Source organism: Dipodomys spectabilis, unplaced genomic scaffold (assembly GCF_019054845.1).
Source record: "Dipodomys spectabilis isolate Male_0828 unplaced genomic scaffold, ASM1905484v1 ptg000587l, whole genome shotgun sequence".
Classification (NCBI taxonomy): domain Eukaryota; kingdom Metazoa; phylum Chordata; class Mammalia; order Rodentia; family Heteromyidae; genus Dipodomys; species Dipodomys spectabilis.
In genome coordinates this window covers 433,459-457,332 of record NW_024871264.1, presented here as the reverse complement: position 1 = coordinate 457,332, position 23,874 = coordinate 433,459, and the positions used below count along the sequence as shown (strand labels likewise).

At 36.3% G+C, this 23,874-nt stretch overlaps 1 non-coding gene and 1 pseudogene across 1 annotated transcript; one reads left to right on the top strand and one right to left on the bottom strand.

The window, feature by feature from the left end:
• The first annotated feature begins 7,332 nt into the window (after nucleotides 1-7,332).
• On the top strand, nucleotides 7,333-7,441 carry LOC122100594. The gene has a single exon (XR_006146210.1). It is a non-coding gene; the product is annotated as a U6 spliceosomal RNA (small nuclear RNA).
• A 1,744-nt stretch (nucleotides 7,442-9,185) lies between these two features.
• LOC122100589 lies at nucleotides 9,186-11,283 on the bottom strand (annotated as a pseudogene).
• Nucleotides 11,284-23,874: the final 12,591 nt, after the last annotated feature.

Sequence of the window (23,874 nt, the reverse complement as noted above, 5' to 3'; positions counted from 1 at the left end):
ATGGGAAGAACTGTTCAGCAATGCACATACTTTTTAATGTGAAGTGTGACTCCTATTTTCCATAATGTGAATCAAGCAGAGGAATCCGTTTAAGATGTGAAAGAACCTTACAAAGAGTCTTGGACCTTGAGAATTGTCCTGGGTATGAATTTTTGGAGAAATATCCCTTCTAAGACAAAGGACTCAGTTTTTTTTTTTTTTTAAATATTGTGCTGGCAATGGGGTTTGAACTCCTGGCCTTGAGCTCTATCTGGGCTTTAATTCTCAATGTTTGCTCTATACCACCTGAGCCACACCTTCACATCTTCCTTTTACCACAAGTGCAAAAAATAATCTCTTAGCTCTATCTACTTAAAATAGCTTGGAATTGCAATTGTCAGATTTGAACCTACTGAGAATCTAGGTGTAAGCCACTGGTGCTGTGCTAGAACTCACTTCTTAAGAATAAATAATCACAAAAAGAGGAGAAATAAATATTTGTTCAATTATTTATGTGTTGTCTGCTAAACCAAATCACTTGCTACTGGAAAAGAAAAAGAGAGAAGATAGAGATTAATATGGAGGAGAGAGACACAAAGAAAGAAGGGATGGGAGGGTAAATGAGTGGAGGGGAGTGAAAGGGAGGATATGAGAGGAGAGGGTAGCTGAGTAGAATTGTCTACTGCTCACTAAGGTATTGTTGAACAATCAGTACCATTGCATTTATGTAGCCAAAGCTTTATATTTTTGGTAGTAAGCTGAGATATAAAATACCAGTTTCCAGGTAGTAACCTGTTAGTGTGCTTCCTCCTGCACCAAGGAAGCCACAGTTAGGTTACTGTTACAGAGAAGGCAAGAGTAAGCAGTTTAAGTTATTCTGAGAAACAATCATTGACATGCCAGGAATGCTCCCTTATATGGTGAAGTCAAGCATCACTCTTGTTCCCTGCTACAGTCTTTCTCTCAACGAGAATAGCAGAAACAGGAGAGGAAGGAGATATCTGAGTAATGATCATCTCTCTGTTTACCCTCATCCCTTGGCCTCTCAAACAATAAAGCCAAAGGAGACTTATCCTGAACTAGTGGCGAAAATGGGGGGAAAAGTTCAGTCTAACTTATTGTGAAACTTTTAATATAATTGGGGCAGTATTTCAAATACTGAAATAAAACTTTTTAAATTATTAATAAAAATTTACTCGAAATTTATTGAAAATTTAGAAGACTACAGGGCTCACTACATAGTGGAATCTGCATCATTAAAACTGACTCGTGCTCCTATCATCAGAAATTGAAGATTGTCCCTAAACATAGACTGCTGAAGTGATAAGTGATGGAAATTCATGATGGATAGCATAATGCTGAGAACATGGAAATTATTTCCTTTCCATCTTCAGTGTTTAAAGAAGAAAAAAGATCTCTAGGATGGCCCTGAAGGTGCAATTCTAAATTTAAGACAGAAGGTGAATAGTAAAATAGACCTATGTCAGCCATTCAGAGATTAGAAATGTGGAGAAATATATTCATTTATGTGGTCAAACATGGAAGAGAGGATGTGGCAAGCCCATAGCCAAATGCCAAGGTAGAGATATTTAACAAAATACCATGAAGTTGAAACAAGTCTTAAAAGGGGATCTAGGCTTAAAGGAAGTAGAAGGATGGAGAGGGAAATGGTGGACTAATACAGTCATAACACTCAATGTACATATGTAAGAATATAAGTAGGAAACTTGAAGGGATAAGTGGGGTTGGGGTAAAGGAAGGAAGAAAAATGGAAAGATTGACAATGATCCAAATGCACTGAACATTGAAATGCACATACACTCTATTCAACACTGACATGATGAAGCGAAACCCGTTTGCACAACTTGCTAAAGATAATTTTTTGAAGTTTTAATATTAAGAGACCAGAAGCATAAACCTTTATAGATAAATAAGAGGATAGTATTGACATATTGTTGAGGCTTGTGTTCCTTTCAATATACAAAATTTAATAAGTATCAAGTCTGCTGCAAATTGCTTAAACTGTAGAGAACCATATTTCAATATTACTGCACTTTCAATGAAAATAAATCTTATAGACCTTTAGGTTTCCCAGTTGTTTCTAAATATCTTAACATAATGCATTGGAACAAATTTCATTCCATATTTAAGTTTAAATTTTAAATCACTAAATTCTTTTAAATTCCTCTCGCTCAGGCACAGGTATGGATAGATAACTGATGTGGGCAGAATCAGAATTAATCAGAAGGCTGTAAATGGATGCTTACCTAGTTTACTCTCTGCTGGGTCATAGAATACAGAATGTCCTAATTGGAAAAAGTTAGCCTTCCCAGGTTTTCTGCATATAAACACTCCATCAACATTTTGTTATTAGAGGATTATTCAAGATTAGCTATATGTTGATTGATAATGACTGACCATGACTGGAAGGAGAGGGAAAAGCATCTACACTTCAGTGAGGTTCTGATTTGTGCTTCACAAAGTGTTTTGAAAGCTCTCCATGAAAATCTAGCAGCTGCATTTCTAAAAAGTCCTTGCTTGGTTACATTTTCTGATAATGTCTCAACTCAATATTTCTCCTTGGAGTTCCATACTATTCAATGATGCTGACTGGTCTTGGTGATGAAATTTGTGCTTTTCAAAATTGTTCTCCCAATTCCACCCACAAACTGAAGACAAAATTTATCTGAAAAAATTTGTATCTGTTGATAGTGCATGCATTTTTATGTTTCATTACAAACCTAGAATGTAGTAAAAATTTTCATAACAATTACTCTGCACTAGCTTGTGGGCAGATTCTAAAGTAAATAATATGCTGTGTTTATGTAGAGAATTTGAGTATCCAAAGTTTTCATATACCTGTGGTCCTAAAACCAATACCTTACTGATTTTGAGTGATAAATACAACTTCCTATAAGTACAGAAGTTTCCCTATATCTTTTTAATATATATTTTTATTGTAAATATACTGTACAGAGGGGTTACAGTTACCTAAGTAAGATAATGATAACATTTCTTATTTAGCATTGTTACCCACTCATTTGTTTTTCCTCTACCATACCTTTCCTTCACACCTCCCCAACTTCCCCATTCTCCCGCCACCCCTTGATAGACTGTCTTGTACATCTCATTGTTCAAATGTGTCAACCTGTATCCTTTCCTTATATCTTTTCTTTTTGTGGTCGTGGGGCTTGAACTCTGGGCCTGGGCGCTGTCCTGCAGCTCTTCAGCTCAAGGCGAGCGCTCTACCACTTGAGCTACAGTGCCACTTCCGGTTTTCTGGTGGTTTATTGGAGATAGGAGTCTCACGGTCTCTCCTGCCTGGGCTGGCTTTGAACCACGATCCTCAGATCTCAGCCTCCTGAGTAGCTAGGATTACAGGCGTGAGCCACCAGCGCCTGGCTTCCTTTCCTTCTATCTTAAATGAAGAAGTGCTGCTTGATTTATGCTGATTCTACTTGTTTTGTTTTTGTTTTTCATTTGCGGTCTCTCTCCACACCCGGTGTGTTTTGTCTGTCTGTCTCTCTGTGCGATAGGGGTTTGCCATTCATGACCTGTGTGGGCGGGGATGCTGGGGCGTGTGTGTGTGTGTGTGTGTGTGTGTGTGTGTGCGCGTGCGTGCGTGTGTGTGTCCTGATTCTACTTGTGTAGACACACCTAAAATCACTCACCAAGGCCAAGAGCACATAAACGAAACACCATCATTTTTTGTTACTTGGTATAATTGTTTCTACACATTTATTGACAGGTTAGAAATTATTTTCAAACTTTAAAACATTAAAAATATTTTCTTTTTTTCTTGGCCAGGAAATCAGCAAGACCTCAGTCAGCATTTCTCACATAGGACTTTTCACATGGGTTGGTTAAATGCATATGTAGAATCCAGTCTCCTGAGGATTCACTCATCTGCTTAGGAATTCATGCTGGCTGTTGTAAAAGAGCTCAAGTAAGGATGTCATTTAAAGCCTTATAACTTTATTCTTTACCAGGGCATTCTCCTGCTACTTTGTTGAGAGTTTCTACAAGAGCAAGCATTCTGTGGGGAGCAAGGAAACACCATATGACCTTTACTTCTGAGTGATTTGCTATCACTTGTACTGCATTTTGCAAGTGGAATCTCTCTAAACATACCAGTTTTAAGAGATAAGAGGAGTGGTAAAAAAACTCTTAGAGACAAATACGTCTTCAACATACTTTGTTCCAAGCATTCCATTTAAGCATATTCAACAACTAGTGAAACTTGTGTTGGCTGTATCTATGTGTCTTTCTCCATGTGTGCATGTATACATGTGTACAGGTACGTGTGTATTTGTGTGTATAGTAACATACATGTGTACATATATAAGGGCATATACACACATGTATGCATATGTGAATAAATATTCATATACAAATATATGTGCGTATATATATCAGTTGTTCAGTGATTTAATCTATAGTTCCCAGCACATTGTCTTTCTCACAAAGTGTACCTGATAAATTGCTCCTAGGATCTGTGTTCTATGATGGGCATCCCTTGTACTCACTTCCCACATTCCTTTGTTTGTCATCCCTGTGAGCAACTTCGGTCCACTTTCCATAGGATAGCTTTGTTTTTGTTATATGTATTTACTAACTGATAATAAAAGAAAAAGGTTGTTTGTAAAAGAAAAAAACTTTTAGGTAACAGGTTAAAAGTATCTTACCCATCCCAATGATTCCTATGAGATAAAAATTATAATAGTAAAAGTGAAAAGGAATTCCTAGATCTGCTGTTTTGCCATTTAGAATGGCAAAGAATAATATCAAGTCACTCTTATAACTCTTAAAGAATGCAAGGGTAACTGATGGTCGCTATCATGTTCCCACAAAACTAGTGGATCCTGAAGGATAGTAGTAGACCAGCCGAAATTCTTCATTCTTCTTCTTTACACAAAAACTTTGCAAATTCTCATTAATAAAGTTTCTCAAAACTCTGAAATGTATATACTTAGTAGTATATGTCTGCTACCATAAATCTTAAATACTTTATGGAAAAGTTTTATACCTGCCAAACAGTCCTAATTTTGGCATATATAAGTACCAGACATGGAGCATGAAAGAGAAAGAGAGGAAATGGGAGAGAGTGAAAGAGAGAGAGAAATATCACAATACTAGAAGTGCATAACAGACAAACAAGAGCTGTATGAGAATATTCATACTGCTATCTTTAGACTCTATGTGTACATTTGAAGGTATTTGATATATGATAACAAATCAACATGAAATTTTGATAAAAATAAAAATAACTCAGAAGAAATTATAAATGCAATAACAATCTTCACAGAAGCAAACTCTCAGAGATATTTCATGACTTTAAAAAGGATAAAGTGGCTGAAGTTAGTATAAATTTAGAAGTACAATTCACAAAAATATAAAAATATATTTATATCTTTCATTATATAACCCAAAGCAGAAAGCAAATGTTGTTTAGATGATTTTTTAAAACACAGTTTCTCAGGTGCTGGGAAGGTGGTTCAGTGGTAGAGTGCTTGCCTTGCATGCGTCAGCCCCCGGGTTTGATTCCTCAGCACCACATAAGCAAAAAAAGATGGAAGTGGTATAGTGGTTCAAGTGCTAGCCCTAGCCTTGAACTGAGGGACAGCACCCAGGCCCCAGAGTTCATGCCTCATGACCAACAAAATAAAAATAAAGAAAAAAACACAGTCTATCACTTTTTTGGCCTCAACTCTGTAATACAGCTGCTTCAGCTGAGGGCTAAAATTTTAGGTGTGGACATTTATCAACACTCCTGACTCAGACTCTATTTGATAATTTTTTAAATAAATATTTTGTTCCTAATTTTCCTTTTTGTAAATTAACATGCACCTATAAAAATTGATTTGGCCATGCAAGTAACCTTCTCAAAGTACCTCCTAATGATGACTTACAAAAAGTTGTACTAGGGCTGGGAAGGTGGCTCAGCGGTAGAGCACTTGCAAAAAGAAAAAAGCCATAAGTGGCGCTGTGGCTCAAATGGTAGAGCGCTAGCCTTGAGCTGAAGAGCTGAGGGACAGTGCCCAGGCCCAGAGTTCAGGTCCCACGATCGGACCCCCCCCCCCAAAAAAAAAGAGTTGTACTATATTTCAACAAGTAAAACAATGCTACAAATAAAGAAAAACAATAATTAAATGTTAATAATTAATAAAATAAAAAACAAAACAATTATCACTGTTTTCACTATTTGAAGTATACTACATATTAGATTTTACTATTTTCTCATAATTCTGTACATTTAACACTGACTGAAGTTGTGATGTTCAACAAGAGTTTTATAGAATATGAGTAGTCTTTAAAGCTACCCACTAAGATTACATTTATGGCTCTTCTCATTATTTGTTTATGGCTTATATCATCATTTTTCCTCGTTAACCTATAAACTAAGGAAGCCCTAAAGTTTTAACAGACTGTGTAGTTAACAAAGTGTTAACTCTTCATTCTTATTCTTTACACAAAAACTTTGCAAATTCTCATTAATAAAGTTTCTCAAAACTCTGAAATGTATATACTTAGTAGTATATGTCTGCTACCATAAATCTTAAATACTTTATGGAAAAGTTTTATACCTGCCAAACAGTCCTAATTTTGGCATATATAAACAAATTCCCAAAATTAAATATATTTTAAAACATTGGGCTGGGAAGGTGGCTCAGTGGTAAAGTGCTTGCCTTGCAAGCCGGAGGCCCTGAGTTCGATTCCTCAGCACCACATAAGCAAAAAGAAAAAAGCCGGAAGTGGCGCTGTGGCTTGAGTGGTAGAGTGCTAGCCTTGAGCTGAAGAGCTGAGGGACAGCGCCCAGGCCCAGAGTTCAAGCCCCACGACCAGACCCCCCAAAAAAACAAAAAAAAACATTAAAACTTTTAACAAACCTTAACCCTTGCTGCAGTGTTCATTATGACAGGTGCCTTGTATAGAATAATTGAATTCCTCCTCCTCCACATTTCTTGAACAACAAATATCTGGAATTATTTTGTTTTTGACATGTCAATCTTGATTTTATTCTTAAATGTGTGCTTATATAAGAAATATATGGTTCTAAAATGTCATGACAATTTGAACTTACTTTTTGTTGAATCGTCTAGTTTAATAAAATCCAACTGCAGTTTTTTTTGGGGGGGTCTGGTAGTGGGCCCTGAACTCTGGGCCTGGGTGCTGTCCCTCAGCTCCTCAGCTCAAAGCTAGCACTCTACCACTTCAGCCACAGTGCTGGCTTTTTTCTTTTTGCTTATGTGGTGCTGAGGAATCGAACCCAGGGCCTCATGCATCTAAGGCCAGCGCTCTACCACTGAGCCACCTTCTCAGCCCCCCAATTGCACTTTTGATATAAAAAATATTTTGTGCTCAATTCAGCCACACATACACTAACATTGGAACGATACAGAGAGGATTTGCATGGCACCTGTGCAAGGACGACATGCAAATTCGTGGAGCGTTCCATATTTTTACAACAACAGATGCTGGAGGGGATGTGTCCACAAGGGAAGCATACAGCATTCTTGGTGGGAGTGTAATCTTCTTCAACCACTTTGGAAAGCATTATGGAGGTTCCTCAAAAGATTCCACATAAAGCTCCCCTTTGACCCAGCAGTCCCACTTTTGGGGATTTACCTAAATGATCACAAACAAGACCGTACTAAAACTACCAGCACAACTATGTTTATTGCAGCATTATTTATCATAGCTAAGATACGGAACCAACCCAGCTGTCACCACTACATGAATGGATCAAGAAAATGTGGTATATATACACAAGGGAATTCTATGCCTCCATCAGAAAGAATGACATTGCCCCATATGTTAGGAAATGGAAAGACTTGGAAAAAAAATTATTAAGTGAAGAAAGCCAAGTCCAAAGAAACAGGTCCCATGGTTTCCCTTATTTTCAATAACGAATATATGTCTGGGGTAAGCAGACAAGGTCAAAAGCTATGTGCATATGAACAGATATGATGATGTTAAGGGAATTGAACCCCATGATAGGGAAACAAGTAGTTTTTTGTTTCTTGCTATTGTTTCTAACATACTTATAATGTGCGATGTGAATTTTTGTTTCTTTGTATGTTCTTCCCCCACGCTATAACCCTTGTTTTCTCTGTATTTGAAGTTGGTGCACCTGCCTCTTGTATGTACGCTTCTCTAATTTGGGGAGGGGAAGGGAAAAAATGCATGCATGCAAATGCATGTGCATGCATGTGTGATGGCCTGCTCAGAGTTTGAAATCAGGGCTTAAAGGCCTTGCTAGGCCTTTCCTCTCTAGGTTGGTGAGGTACTATATGAGCTATATTTTATTTCCTGAGTCTTTGCTAGTTCATTAAATTTTTTTAAGAATACTTTTTATTATCTTACCACAAAAGCATTCAACCAAAAAAATAAAGCTAATAGAAATTTTGAATAAAACATTTAGAAGAATTTTAAAACAGTGCAGTAAATAATATTACGATGTTTTGGCATAATTGCAAACATTTTAACACTTTCACATTCTCTTTGGAACCAGGTTTACTATTAAATAAAGATGGCAGATGAAGAGTAATACAACCTAAAAAGAAATCCTTTAGTTATATGGCTGAGAATGAAAACAGCTCAAATACATTTTGCTTTGCAAGTTAAGTCTCTCAACGAGCAATCTCATCCATTGGGGCATCTGGTTCTGTTAATGACCACATTGGCCAGTGACAAGTCCCCTAATGTAGCACGCCAACATTTTCATTTGACAGAAATGAAGGGAATAGTGCAGAACAGAACTTAAAATTTCAAGCAAGTGTCCATTTGGGCAATTTGATCTGCATCAAGATTAAAACATTGAATTACCAAATTCTGTTCTACATAAGTGAATTTGGGATATTTTACTCATTCCTTACCATGTCTTACCATAAATTAGAAATTCAAGGCCCTAAATACCTTCAATTATATAGCTATAGATCTGTATCAGGAAGAGAGGAATTGGCTTGAAAACCTAAATAAGTAAATTACTTACTTAGATTTAATTTTCCTCTTGGCTTCTGATGGGCAAGAGATATTTGAAGCCTAAAAGTTTAACAGTTCTCAAAAGACAAGTGAGCCTGTTTCTGTAGAAATTATCTTGATCAATGCTCGAATACAGGAAGTAAGTAATTTCTACTTACAGTTATAATGGTTCATAATAAAGAACCCGAGTGCTATTCAGTATTATCTAGGCACTTTTCTCTTTCTGGGAAGTTTAGATGGTTTCCAGGGAATGTATTCTGACTTTCTAACTCAAGGTACAAAGTTTGGTGGGGATACATGAGTCAATTGTTTATTTTGATGTTAGCTAATGTCAAATGATGAACTATCTGAACTTTGCCACGTCACCATCAGTTTTATCATTAAAATTGGCTTTAACTATTAAAATTGTATACAAGGAAATTAGGGGTGTTGCAGTACTTGGTTGCAAAAAATTTGCCATCTGGTGTTGGGTCAGAAAATGCTATTTCGTTAGTGCTGAGAAAACAGCCAAACATGAAGCAATTCCTGACAGTGTCTACCAGTCGTCTTGCAATGTGCTTTCTTCTTTTCAGTCTGAAAACTCAGATTCTGATTATCCCACAGACTGCAGGTTCTGATGCATTTGAACACTGCCAAGCTCTAGAACTTTCTTTAGAGTTTGAAGATTCTGGGCCAGATGGTTCAGACAAGACTCGGAAGGCCTGTTTGATAGGTTCTGCAATTAAACAGCCAACTACTCTCTTTTCATCAGATACAAAGAGAAAAGTTTTAGTTTTGTTTGAACATTTGGGAATGACTTGCTGGAAACCCAACTCATGATCCACAAGTTCTTTTACATCTTCTACCTTTCTCAGAGCGTAACTTGGATCATGAGGCAGGATCAACACAATCTTTCCATCCCAAAACTCCGCAACCACTCTCTCTTTTTTCCAGCCCACATACTTAACTCCCTCCAGGAATCTCTGGTGGTATTGGGCATGTTGCAGTTCATCTTCAGGGTTGGCAGCAGAATAGATCATGCCACAAGACTTATATATAGTAGTCCCAAAATGTTTTTGACCTGCATCAATGATGAGCTGGTCTTTTGTTTCTTTATTTGTATCTCTCATGTTCATATTTTTCTGAGCCTGTTTCAAGAAGTTAGTACCACTCATGGATCCCAAAGAAATCTGTTCTTCAGCTGTAGATCTTTTTGCATTGACTGAAGACACATTGAAGATGGGGTAGACAGTGGACTCAGGAGAAATTGTCATGTTTTCAACAGAATTCTCTGAAGGAAAATTGTTATCTTTATCAAGTTTATATTCCTTTGAAGAAACTACTGCACCAAATGAATCTTTTATTAATTCTTCTTTGTTTCTACTTCTTGAATGTTGTAGTTCAACATTCTTTTCTAGTAATGAGCATTTTGACATTTGATTCTCCACAAAAGTTTTTCTCTTACATATAACCTCTGAATCAGAATCTCCAGTTGTTTCTGGTTTATTTTTGTATGTGACTCCTAGTGATGGTGTATCTTCTGGTGACAATGTTTTAAGAGACATTTTTTTCCTACTAATAAAAAATGCGGCTCCACCTTGGAGTGTAACCTGTGGTTTTACCTTTTGGCTTAGAACCCGAGGAGTATTTGGATTACTTTCAGCTAGGTAACAATTATATTCTTTCTTTACAACAGGTTTATTTGACATTTGATTTTGCTTGGAATTTCTAGAATCTGTTGACACTTCCTTGATGTGTGTATAACTGCATTGACACTTAACAGTTAAACTTTTTCATATATTTTTGGTCTTCTTTTTGATAGAGACTGGTTTTCCCTGCAATTTTTCAGTTATAATGGGAATAAGTTTATCTTCACCATTAGTCTGCAGACAAGATCTACTATCTCTTATCAGCTTTCTCTCCAGAGGATTGAGGTACAATTTATCTTTGTTGTAAAAAGATATAGTAAGCATAGTAGATTTAAATGGTGAGCTGTGATCTACAGATGGCAATCTGTTTTTTGTAGTTGTTTTGTGTGGACTTGAAATCAAATGGTCTTGAGGAAAGCAGTGTTCTCTGACTTCTTTTTTATCACCGTTCTGACAAGTGTACTTTTTTGTAGGTGATGGAAATAGACTTTCAGTGAGGTTCAAAATTAATTCCTGTGATGATATTTCTGATAATAGGCTGTCACAGTTCAAAAAATTCTGCTTCTTCTTTCTTGGGGTGAACACTGCCATCTTCTTAACTGAACTCCTCGGGTCAGAGACTGTGGTTCCCCGCGGCTTCTACTTGCAGCCCGGGCCCGGCAGCCGCTCTGTGCAGCCCGGACCCCTCAGACCTCTCCTCAGCGTCATTAAAAATTTTGAAAAATAATTTCATGAATTTTTTTTGTCCTGATTGACCTCCAATGGTTATCCACAGATCCCAGGCTCCTGAGTAGCTATCCCGAGTAGATAAGATTACAGGTGTGACTAACCAATACAAGGTTTTCAGAATAATTTTAAAAGTAGAAGAAAATTTACTTCAGGGGGGCCTGTTTTATTATCTCTTACTTTTAAAGCATTTTGGGTTGATTAAATGTGAATTTATTTCATTTTTGGATTCTTAAAAGACAGTAAGTGATGATATTTAAAAGTTTTGGTACTTTTTAAAAAAGGAAACTGGAACTGTGGGACAGAAGAAATTTGCCTCTCTTTGGACCTCAATTTAGAAGCTCAGCTCTGTGCATGATAACCCAATGTCACCAACACAGTCTGTGATGAAGACAAAATTTGACAGAAAACAATCACCATGAGCAATATTTACTATGCTATTATTTCTTGGACAATATGAATATTGAATTGAGAGAGTAAGAGAATGGAAAGAATTTACCTACCTTTTGTGTATTGCTGAATGACTTTTGGAAACTTTGACTCATTTCCTTCCTCACTGTGTGTCTTTGGGCCATGCCCTTAGTGCCTTTAATTACAATTTTTCCCAACACTAAAATGGTAATAACATTAGCTTTATAGCAAATGTTATCTTAAGAATTAAGAGAAATAAAACATAAAATACTTAACATAAACTTCTATGAATGAGCTTTGAGTTTAGCCAGAAGTTTTTTTTAAATACCTAATAGAATGTCATAAGTATTACAGAAACCATTACATGTAGTGAGCAATGTTATCTATTGATCATGCTCTGTTTCCAAGGAAGCCAGGTAGATAACTTCTCATGCTGTAAATCAAACTGGTTATCTTCAGTCTTGTTAGTGTAAAAATATGAGGGACATAATAATGAAGGAATGTTGTAGACTGAGATGAAGTCCAAAAGAAAATGTACAAAACTGATAACACATAAAAGTATCCGAGCAGTATATTGTGTTTTACACCACTTAAGTTACATCACAAAGATAAGGCAGACCTAGAAGAATGAATTGTCTTTTTGATATTCTATGATAGGTCTTTCCTTGTAGAGGCATCATCAGATGAGAGGAACTGTATTTTTTTTTTGTTTGTTCCTTCCATTTATTCTTCAGTTTGAAATCTGAACTACATGAAACAGAAAGAAACCAAGGGAAATTAGTCACGCAGGCTTTGGAAAGAAAAATCAACATAAAATAAAATACATAGCCTTGTATAAGGTCTAACTAAATTGAGTTATATAGTCTCAAAGCATTAACAGAAAATTATTTAAGCAATATCATGTTATTGAAAACTGAAAAAGTTAGGAGTAGCTTACTTTTTTCTTTTCTACTACCTTGAATTAATGATTGATTTTGTATAGAGAGATTAAAGATGAGATTAACAAGAAACTTGATTAAAAATGGACAAAATTTCTGAATAGACATGTTTTCCAAAAAGCCCTGAAAATCACCAGTGTGTTTACAAAGTTGTGTTTAATACAACTTTTATGCTGGCTTAATGTTTTGTAAACAAAAGTCATTAGAGAAATGCAATTCAAAATTACTATGATACTACTTTATAACTATTATAACTCTTATCAAAAAAAATCAAAGGAACCAGGTGTGGTGGTAAAGGCTTATAATTCGAAGATTTTAGGAGGTTGGAGTAAAAGGATTTGGGTCTGAGGTCATCTTGGGTACTGCACACAGTAAAAACCTGCCCTCTAAAAAAACTCAAAAGGTAATAATGTTGGCTGGTGAGAGTGTGGAGAAAAGGAAATTTTTTACACTCGGTCAAAATACAGGTTAGTACTCTCCTTGTAGAAAGTAGTATGCAGTTTTCTAAAGAAATCCAAAGTTGAAATATCATCTGACCCACCAATCATGTGATTATTTCTCTCTGGGTAACTCGTAAATATATCTGTAGTTCATTATTATTCACATTATTCACAACAACAGCCAAGATATAAATCGAAGTTCAGTGTTCAACTACAGACTAATAAACAACTGTGGTGCATGCAAAAATATATTTTTCTGTTTCATCCTTAAAATAGCAAGAGACTTCTTCCATTAGCCACAACTTATAATGACCTGAAAGATGTATTCTGAATGAGGAAAAATGTTGTCTTCTGATTTTTGTAAACACACACACACACACACACACACACACACACACACACACACACCAACCTCATACATTGAGGGAGAAAATTTTTTTAATTTTAATTTTAATTTTTTGTGAACATACTGTACAGAGAGGTTACAATTACATGGGCAAGATAATGAGTACATTTCTTATCAAGCATTCCAGCCTCCTCCTTTGTTTACCCTTCACATCCCTTCCCATCCTCCCCCTGCTCCCCCACTCCATCTTCCCACCCCCCCCACCAAAGTTGTAAAGTTCTTTTTGACATGACAACTTTTATTTCTCATTGTTGTAATGGGTCCACAGTTATCCTTACATGACTTGTTTTTCCCCTTCTCCTCCACAAATTGTACCGACATCAAACACAGTGAAAGAAGGGGTTATACTGTGGGGGAGGGACATACAAAGCAACAAAGAAATAATCTTATAAACGCGTTAGAAACAAATGCATGAAAGAAAAAAAAAACATTTAAGTACATATCTAAGGGTTCATTTCCCTAACATCACATTATCTGACCTTTTCTGCTTGACTCAGACATATACTAGATATTGCAAATAAGGGAAACCATGGGACCTATGTTTCTTTGGGCCTGGCTTACTTCACTTAATATAATTTTTTCCAAGCCTTTCCATTTCCTAACAAATGGGGCAATGTCATTCTCTCTGATGGAGGCATAGCATTCCATTGTGTATATATACCACATTTTCTTGATCCATTCATCTACTGAGGGGCATCTGGGTTGGTTCCATATCTTAGCTATGGTAAATAATACTGCAATAAACATAGTTGTGCTGGTAGCTTTAGTGTGGTCTTGTTTGTAAACATTTGGGTAAATGCCCAAAAGTGGGATTGCTGGGTCATAGGGGAGCTCTATGTGAAGTCTTTTCAGGAACCTCCATACTGCTTTCCAAAGTGGTTGAGCAAGTTTACACTCAGAGGGAGAAAATTTTTGAAAAGTAAAGCAAAGTGGAATTGCTGGGGCATTTAGGTCACAATGTATAAGACAGGAGGTATACAGGTTGAACAGGCATAGAGTTGTAATGTACAGCATGAGGATACAGGGGACAACACTGGCCTTACATAGGAATGAAGCTAAATAAGTAGGAGTTGTTCTTCCTAGTAGGGGTTGCGCTTTTGGATGCTCTTCCTCCAGTAATGGATAAGATGAGCATAATTCTTTAAATATACCTGCCTGTTTGCAGAAATAATAACAAACAATATAGCAATAATGTTGTATGCTCAACATAGGACATGAGATTATCCTTGGTATAAACTAATTATTACAAATAAGGGAAACCGTGGGACCTATGTTTCTTTAAGTCTGGCTTACTTCACTTAATATAATTTTTCCAAGAACTTCCATTTCCTTACAAATGAGGTGGTATCATTCTTTCTGATGGAAGCATAGTATTCCGTGTGTGTGTGTGTGTGTGTGTGTGTGTGTGTGTGTGTGTGTGTGTGTGATTTTCTTGATCCATTCATCTACTGAGGGGCATCTGGATAGATTCCATATCTTAGCTATGGTAAATAATACTGTGATAAACATAATTTTGCTGGTAGCTTTAGTGTGGCCTTGCTTGTGGCCACCTGGTTAAATGCCCAGAAGTGGGATTACTGAGTAATAGGGGAGCATTATTGTGTACATCAAGGATAATCTTAGTAGATGAGCAGAATAGCCCTATAGCTATGTACATATGATTGTATAAGGTGATTCTAAGTGAAATGTACTCCAAGACATGTTCTTTGTTGTTGTTGTTCTTAATGTACTGCATGATTTCTTTTTATCCTTTTGTGTTTTCCCCACCTATGTTTTATCCCCTGTAGTCACTGTATTTGATTTTGATACCCTGGTTATTATAAATATGTTAATATGAACTAGGGAAGGGAAAGGGAAAAATGGTGAGGCAAAGGACAAAGGGGGAACCTATGCAACAGTGATACACAGAAGACAATATGTTGGAAATAATCTTGGAGGGGCTGTTGGAAGGGAAGAGGGAGAAAAATGGGGGAAGGGATAACAAATTAGAAAAGAAATGAATTCATTACCTTACTTAAGTAAGTATAACCCCTCTGTACATTACCTTGACAGTAAAATTTAAATAAAAAGTAAAATAAAGAAGGTATGGGAAGTGGAAACAAAGGAGGAGGCAACAATGCTTAATAAGAAATGTATTCATTATTTTGCCCATGTAATTGTAACCCCTCTGTAAGGTATTTTCACAATAAAAGTAAAATAAAATAAAATACATGAGAGCAGCAATACAGGATATGGGACTGGGAAAAATACTCTACAAAGAGTAGAACAGCTGTGGAGAGCAATAATTTTACTTTAACATAGGAAGTAATTAACTAGCATACAGATTTTCAGCCTCATGTCATTCACTAAAAAGGGAAAACAAAACACACAATCAGCAAACCAGTAGAGATAAAATAGAAAACTAAACAATAAGGATGAAGAGATGGCTTGGACCAAAATAACAAATGACACAATTAGGAAACAAATAACAAGCTGGTAAGTTTTAAAAAAAATTACCCATAATTCTATTAATTGTTGTTTACATCACAATTTGTTAGAACTATAATTCAAATCACAGTTTAATACTATATCATTTTAATAATAGGTTACTTATTATTGATTTCTTAATGTTGAATGTTTAATATATAAATTTTACATTTAGCAGCTATAGAAAAGAAGAAAGTGAATCTAATTTTACTAATATATATCATGAATTGTAAAATTGAGAAGCAGAATTTAAGCAAATAATATATTATTACTTTTTTAATTCTGTGAATTAATGTAATAATTCAAAGTGTATTCTACAATTAGCAATCATGTTAACATCAAATAATAAATTATTGCACATGACTCTTGGTATTAGGTGGAAGGGTTCAGCACTATGGTAAAATTCACACCACACAATACAAGAGGGAATGATTCTTCTCATCCAGCTTAAATTGTGGAAATTTGATTTCTATATGCATGTTAAATTCCTGTCTAGGTAACATCTATAAAATTACATACAATTATATACACGAGGAGTATTTCAGATGATACCTAAAAGTCATATTCATTAAGTTTTTATTATTCTTCACCAAATAAATATTTATAGAGAGACTGCATTTCTGAGTAGATGATGGTGTATGTGTGCCAGATTATTCATATTGAGGCTTATTTTATATTTCTGACATTGTTTCTACAGCTGGATTTAATTTTCCATAAGAGGTTAAGTGTATTATATCAGATATATGAAGGTAAACAGAATCTTTATTCTATTAATCCTTTGCCACTTGTCTAATCCCAATATAATTATCCATGTGTTTGAAGTAATGAAAATAACAACAGATATAAGCAAGATAAATCATTCTGTAGTACACAAGTATTTTCACCTTTATTTTGATAGTTGGTCCTCTTTTACACTAGAGAATATTCTTGGGAAAATGTGCTCCAGGCTGACCACAACTGCAGAATATTTTGGTTTGATCTACCATAAGATAAGGAAGGAAGGGGAACCTTCCTTCCAAAAGTCTACTCCCAGGGATGTGATCAGTTTTATGCTGGTGACTTGGAAATGAACATTTTTCACAGTCAACCTTGAAAAGCCATCTTGATAGACCATTTCTGTAATTGGTTACAGAGGATTATTGATGGCTTTGCAAAGATGCCAGATTGCCTCATTTTGAGACAATTTAAACAGGAATTTAGTCACCTGTTCTTTGTATCTTTAGGAGAAAACCCCATTGACTCTAGGCCAGGGACTCACAGGGGCCCAGAAAAGCTACTACTTTGAATAGTAATACTAGATCTCTAAAAAAAAAAACAAAACCGAAAACAAAACAAACAAAAGAACACTCCAGTAAGCACAGCCAGTCAGGGCTGCTATCACAGCCTACATGAAGTCAGGCCAGAAACAGAAGTTGAGAGTCATTTAGCTGATAACTAATATATTTTTTTATGAGACAAACTCAAATGACACTCCAGAGAGAGAGTCAGAAAGACTGATGAAAGGGACTAAAATTGATCACATGAAGATTGGAAAGTAGAATTCCTTGTAGAACAAATAAATCATAGAAGGCCTGTGCATGTAAGAACAAGACAGCAGACCAAATTCCAGAAACGCACATTATCTTAGAGGTCAGCTTAATGAATTATCAATGGAAATCTTTGAAATCTTAAATATTTGAACACATGTGGAAGAAGGACAATTGCTGAAGAGAAAGAAAATGTCATCACTCTGTTGGGAGGTCCAATATCACATTAGGAATTGATAAAGCACAGATTTGTAATAAAAAGAATACAATTATTCCAAGTGAGGGGTTCATTTGTTTTGATGTAACAGTTCTTGATTTAGGTGCTAGCAATTAACATACAATTGATCCAGTCCCACAGCTGAGTTGATATTGACTGCAGTATTCCTACATAAAGGGAAAGAGAAAATTTACAAATGTCTGGTGAAATGAGTTGAGGATGAAGTGTTCTAATAGTGATATCTGAGGTTTAGACACAGGTAAAGAGGTGGATTTTCTTTTCTAAAATTCCCCCACTTTTAGCCTGGTGCCAGTGGCTCACAACTGTAATCCTAGCTACTCAGGAAGCTGAGGTCTGAGGACTGCAGTTCAAAGCCCCCTGGACAGGAAAGTCCCAGAGACTCTTATCTCCATTTAACCACAGGAAAACCAGAAGTTGCACTGTGGCTCAAGAGGTAGAGAACTCACCTTGAGTTGAAGAACTCAGGGACAGTGCCCAAGCTCAGACTTCAAGCCCCTCGATCAACAGCAAAAAAAAATCTCCCTTTTCTTGAACTGCCTACATCTTTTCCTAACATTCAACAAAGAAGCCATTTTATCACCCACGACATTTAAGTCCTATCCTAGCTACTGCAAATGGAATGATTTGGTTTCTTATGTCAAAAGTTCATATTTTTAAAAACAAATACCAGAAGTGGTAACTTTTTTTCCAGTCCTTGAACACTGGGCCTGGGCCCTGAACATGGTTATGCTGAAAGCTTTCATGTGAGCTTGCTTGTTATTTATTGAATTACTGCTGATGAGGGGAATTACTGGGTCTTAAGGGAGATCTATATTTAGTCTTTTCAGGAAACTCCGTACTGCATTCCACGGTGGATGAACAAGTTTAATTTCCCACCAAGAGTGTAATAGAGTTCCCAATTGGCTACATCCATGTCAGCATTTGCTATTGTTAGTTTTCTTGATAATGGCCATTCTTACTGGGACGAGGTAGAATCAGTCTTGTTTACTTGTAGATTTGTGGGCACCTTCTAGCTAACATAAATGAATGAATCATGAAACATACATTGCTCTGAGTCTGCGTTCCATTCTCTTTGCTCTTAGTATAATTTTACCAAGCCTTTCATTTTCCTTAAGACTGGTGAAAAGTCATCATTTCTGATGGGTGAATAGAATTTCACTCTGTGTGTGTGTGTGTATGTGTGTGTGTGTGTGTGTGTGTGTGTGTGTGTGTGTGTGTGTATGTGTTAGATCATGATAGGCCCATGAATTCATTTCTAAGCCTTCTGTTTCATCTATAATTTACTAATTCCATATTAAATTTGGATTTCTTTCTCTACTTTATTGAAGAATATAGTTGGGATTTTGATGAGTATTGCATTGTCAATTTTTGGGGGGCCGCATTGCAGTTTCATCATGTAAATTCTTCCAACCAGGAGCTTTAAAAGATTTTCCATTTCTTGAAATGGAAAGGCTTGGAAAAAATTATATTAAGTGAAGTAAGCCAGGCCCAAAGAAACATAGGTCCCATGGTTTCCCTTATTTGCAATATCTAGTATAGGTATGAGTCAAGCGGAAAAAGTCAGATAATGTGATGTTAGGAAAACGAAACCTCAAATATGTATTTTAATGTTTTTGTTTCTTTCATGCATGTGTTTCTAACGCATTTATAAGATTATTTCTTTGTTGCTTTGTATGTCCCTCCCCCACAGTGTAACCCCCGCTTTCACTATATTTGATGTCAGTATAACATGTGGAGGAGATGGGGACAAACAAGTCGTTTAAGGATTCAGGTGGACCTGTTGCAACAATGAGAAGTACAAAATGTCATGTCAAAACCAGCTTTACAATGTCGGTGGGGGGGTGTGGGGGGGTATGATTGGGTGGGAGGGAGGGGGGAGGCTGGGAAGGGAGGTGAAGGGTAAACAAAGGAGGAGGCTGCAATGCTTGGTAAGAAATGTATGCATTATCCTGCCCATGTAATTGTAACCCCTCTGTACAGTATGTTCTCAAATAAAATAAAATTAAATTAAAAAAAAAAAAAAAAAAGATTTTCCATTTCTTGAGCTGGGAAGGTGGCTCAGTGGTAGAGTGCTTGCCTTGCATGCCTGAGGCCCTGGGTTCGATTCCTCAGCACCACATAAGCAAAAAGAAAAAAGCCTGAAGTGGCACTGTGGGTCAAGTGGTAGAGCGCTAGCCTTGAGCTGAACAGCTGAGGGACAGTGCCCAGGCCCAGAGTTCAGACCCCACGACCGGACCCAAAAAAAAAAAAAAAAAGATTTTCCATGTCTTTGAGTCTCCTTAATTTCCCTTTTTAGATTTTTAAAGTTTTCACAGTCGAGGTCCTTCACATTTTACTTAAATTAATTAATTCCTAGTTTTGTTGTTGTTGTTTTGTTTAGTTTAGATTTGATTTGGTTTTAAGGCTAATACATATGAGGTTGTTTTTCGGATTTCAGCCTGGATTTTCCCATTGTTGGTAACACAGAAAAACTACTGATTCTTGTGGTTTTTATACCCTGCTACATTGCTGAAGGTTAGCATCACCTTTAGTAAATTGAAGGAGGAAGCTATAGGGTCCTTTAAATACAGGATCATTTCATCTGTTAAAAGGGGTAGTTTTACATCTTCCCTCTTTGGATCCCCTTTATGTTTTTCTCTTGCTTATTGCTCTTGCTAGAAAGTCCACTGCCTTATTGCAGAGTAGTAGAGAGAATGGACATCCTTGTCTCATTCCTGATTTTAATGTCTTCATGCTTCCACTGTTAGGTAAATGCTAATTATCTGTCATATATATACTCTGTATTATATTGAGGAATGTTCCACGCATTCCTAGCTTCTCAGACAATCATAAAGGGGTATTGGAGCTTGTTAAAACTATTACTTCATCCATATAGACGATCATGTGTTTCTTGTCCCTGCTTCTGCTGATGATTTGTACTATGATTATTGACAAGAATATTGAATCCAATTGTATCCTAGGATGAATCCTAATTGATCATACAATATTATTTTTTGTTAGTTGCTGAAATTAGTTGGTGAGAATTTTATTAAGAAGTTCTGCATCATCGCTTATCAAAGACTTGGGTTCATAGTTCTCTTTCTTTAGTGAGTCCCTATGTGATTTAGAGAAGAGTCTAATTCTAGCTTCATAGAATGTGTTTGATAATTCCATTTCCTTTTCTATTCCATTGAAGAGTTATAACTGTGAATTGTAAGTTCTACGCAGGCCTTAATTTCATGGTAAATTCATAGAGTTGTAGATTTTTCTGGAATGGGAAGTGGTTTATTGACATTTCCTTTTCATTTCTTCTTATGTGTTACTTCTTGCTTCAGATCCAGTATAGGAAAGCATCAATTTCCCTAGGATTCTTCAGGTGATTGGCAAAAGATTTTCAAAGTACTCTCTTATAACATTCTCAATTTTGCTTATATCTGTTGTGTTGTCACATTTTTGTCTCTAATTTGCTGTATTTGGGTGAGTTCTCCAATTGTTTTGTTTTTGTTATGAAGGTGATATACAGAGAGGTGGGTTACAGTTACATAAGTAATGAGTACATTTTTTTTTTTTTTTTTGGTCCGGTCGTGGGACCTGAACTTGGCCTGGGCGCTGTCCCTCAGCTCTTCAGCTCAAGGCTAGTGCTCTACCACTTGAGCCACAGCACCATTTCCGGCTTTTTTCTTTTTGCTTATGTGGTGCTGAGGAATCGAACCCAGGGCCTCATGCATGGAAGGCAAGCACTCTACCACTGAGCCACCTTCCCAGCCCAAATGAGTACATTTTTAACAGTGTTACCCCTTCCTCATTTTTTTCTGCTTCCCCCAACCCTGACATCTCACTCTCACAAAGTTGTAAAGTTTATTTCTAACATAGTGTCTAGTGAATATCACTGTTGCTTTGGTTAATCTTTGTCCCACCATTTCTGTGATTTCCCTTCCTTTCCCCAAATCAGATTAACTTATGTATAAGACAAAGGGTACAGAAATCAAAAACAGTGATTACAGTGAATAAACCAAAGGGGAAAACTAAATAGAAATAACTAAAAACAGTTCACTATACAATCATCTTGTATCCATTTCTTGGAGCTCATTTCGATAAGCATCATTTTATGGTGATATGCATATTGCTATTGAGCTACTGTGAATGTCCTAGACATATTCTGGTTTTTCCAAATGAGTGAAAACATGTAGCCTCTGATTCTTTGGGTCTGGCTTGTTTGAATTATTATGTTTCCAAATGATTCCATTTCTTACAAATGGGACAATGTCAATCATTCTGATGGAAGCATAGAATTTTGTTGTGAATATATACAACATTTCCTTGATCCATCATTGCTGGGTCATAGGGGAGCTCTAGTGAGGAACCTCTATATTTCTTTACAGAGTATTTGAACAAGTTTACATTTCCACCAATAGTGTAGTAATGTTCCTTTTTGGCCACATCTCCACCAGCCCAGCATCTGTTATTATTAGTTTTCTTCATTATGGTCATTCAAACTGGGGTTAGGTGGAATCTCAATTTTGCTTTGCTTTGCATTTCTTTTATGGCCAGAAATGTTGTATATTTCTTCATGTGTCTATTGGTCATTCATATTTCTTCTTCAGAGAGGTCTCTCCTTAAATCTTAAGCTCACTTATATTATGAGGGTTGTTGTTTCTATGAGAATTTGTTTTTTTTGGGGGGGGTTAATTTTGGGGCTCTAAGAATATTTGAGATATGAGGCCATTGTATGTTGCAGAGCAACTAAAGACCTTCTCCCAATCTGTGGATTTTTTACTTATCTTTCTATCTATATAAGGTCTCTTTTTAGTCAGATTTGGTAAGGTTCTGTCAAGTCTGTTAATTTATTGAAAGAAGCAAATCGGTTTTGTTGATCTTTCTATGTTTTATTTTGTCGTTAGTTATTTCTGATTTAACTTTTTTATTTGTTTCAGCCTACTTAGGTTGGACTTGTTCCTCTCTTCAAGGAGCTTTAGGTACATAATAAAAATACTGATTTGAGATTTCCCCAATTGCTTGATGTAGGCATTCAAAGCTATAAAATTTCCTGAAGTACTGCATTTAATATGTCCCAGAGGAGCTGGTATGTTGTGTCTTCATTTTTCTTAAATTCCAGAAACTTTCAGATTTCCATTATAATCTCTTCAGTGTCTCACTGGTCATTCAGCAATGTGTTGTTCAGTCTTCATAGGTTTGACAATTTTTTTTTTTTGCTTTAGCTGTTTAATTGTAAGTTTATTCTGTTGTGGTCTGACAAGCTATGGGAATTCAATTAATATTTCTTTCGATTTGGACAGAATTTCTGTGTGACATAGGATGGGTTCTGTTTTGGAGAATCTTCCATGACCTGCTGCAAATAATGTATATACTGACACAGAATGTATATTCTGTAGATGTCTGTAAGGGCAAGGTGGTCAATGCAGTTATTTAGGTCTTCAGTTTCTTGGTTGAGTTTTTCCTGGATAACCAATCCATGCATGACAATGATGGGTTGAGATGTGTTTTTGGGTTATGTAGTATTTGGTTGATGATTTGGGGTGGTCCAAGATTCACGGCATAGATATTTACACTTGTTGTATCCTAATGGAGAGCTGCCTTTATCAATATGTAATGTCTCTTCCTACTAATTTTAATTTGAATTCTACATTATTTTATGTTAGTAATTCTACTGTGGCCTGTTTATGGTATCCATTTGCTTGAAAAATTTCCTTCCAGCCTTTCAGTTTGAGTATGTGTTTGTTTTTGTCAATGAAATGTATCTCTAGTGGACAGTGGATGGATGCGTCTTGTTTTTTTATAATACTATCTAATCTGTGTTTTCTAATTGGAAATTTAAGTCCATTGATATTGAGAGTTAAGGCTGGGAAATATCTATAATTCCTGTTGTTAGCAGCTGTGCCACATCTATTCTCAATATATTTACTTTGTTCGGTATAATTTGTGGAGGGGAAGGGGAAAAAACAAATTGTTTAAATAGGGATACAGATGGACCCATTGCAACAATGAGATGCACAAGTCATTATGTTGAAAACGAAGTTTAAAACTTTGGTATGGGGGGGGTGGGAGCGGGGAGGGTTGGGTGGGCATGGTGGTGGGAGGATGGGAAGGGATGGGAAGGGAAAACAAAGGAGGAGGTTACAATGCTTGATAGCAAA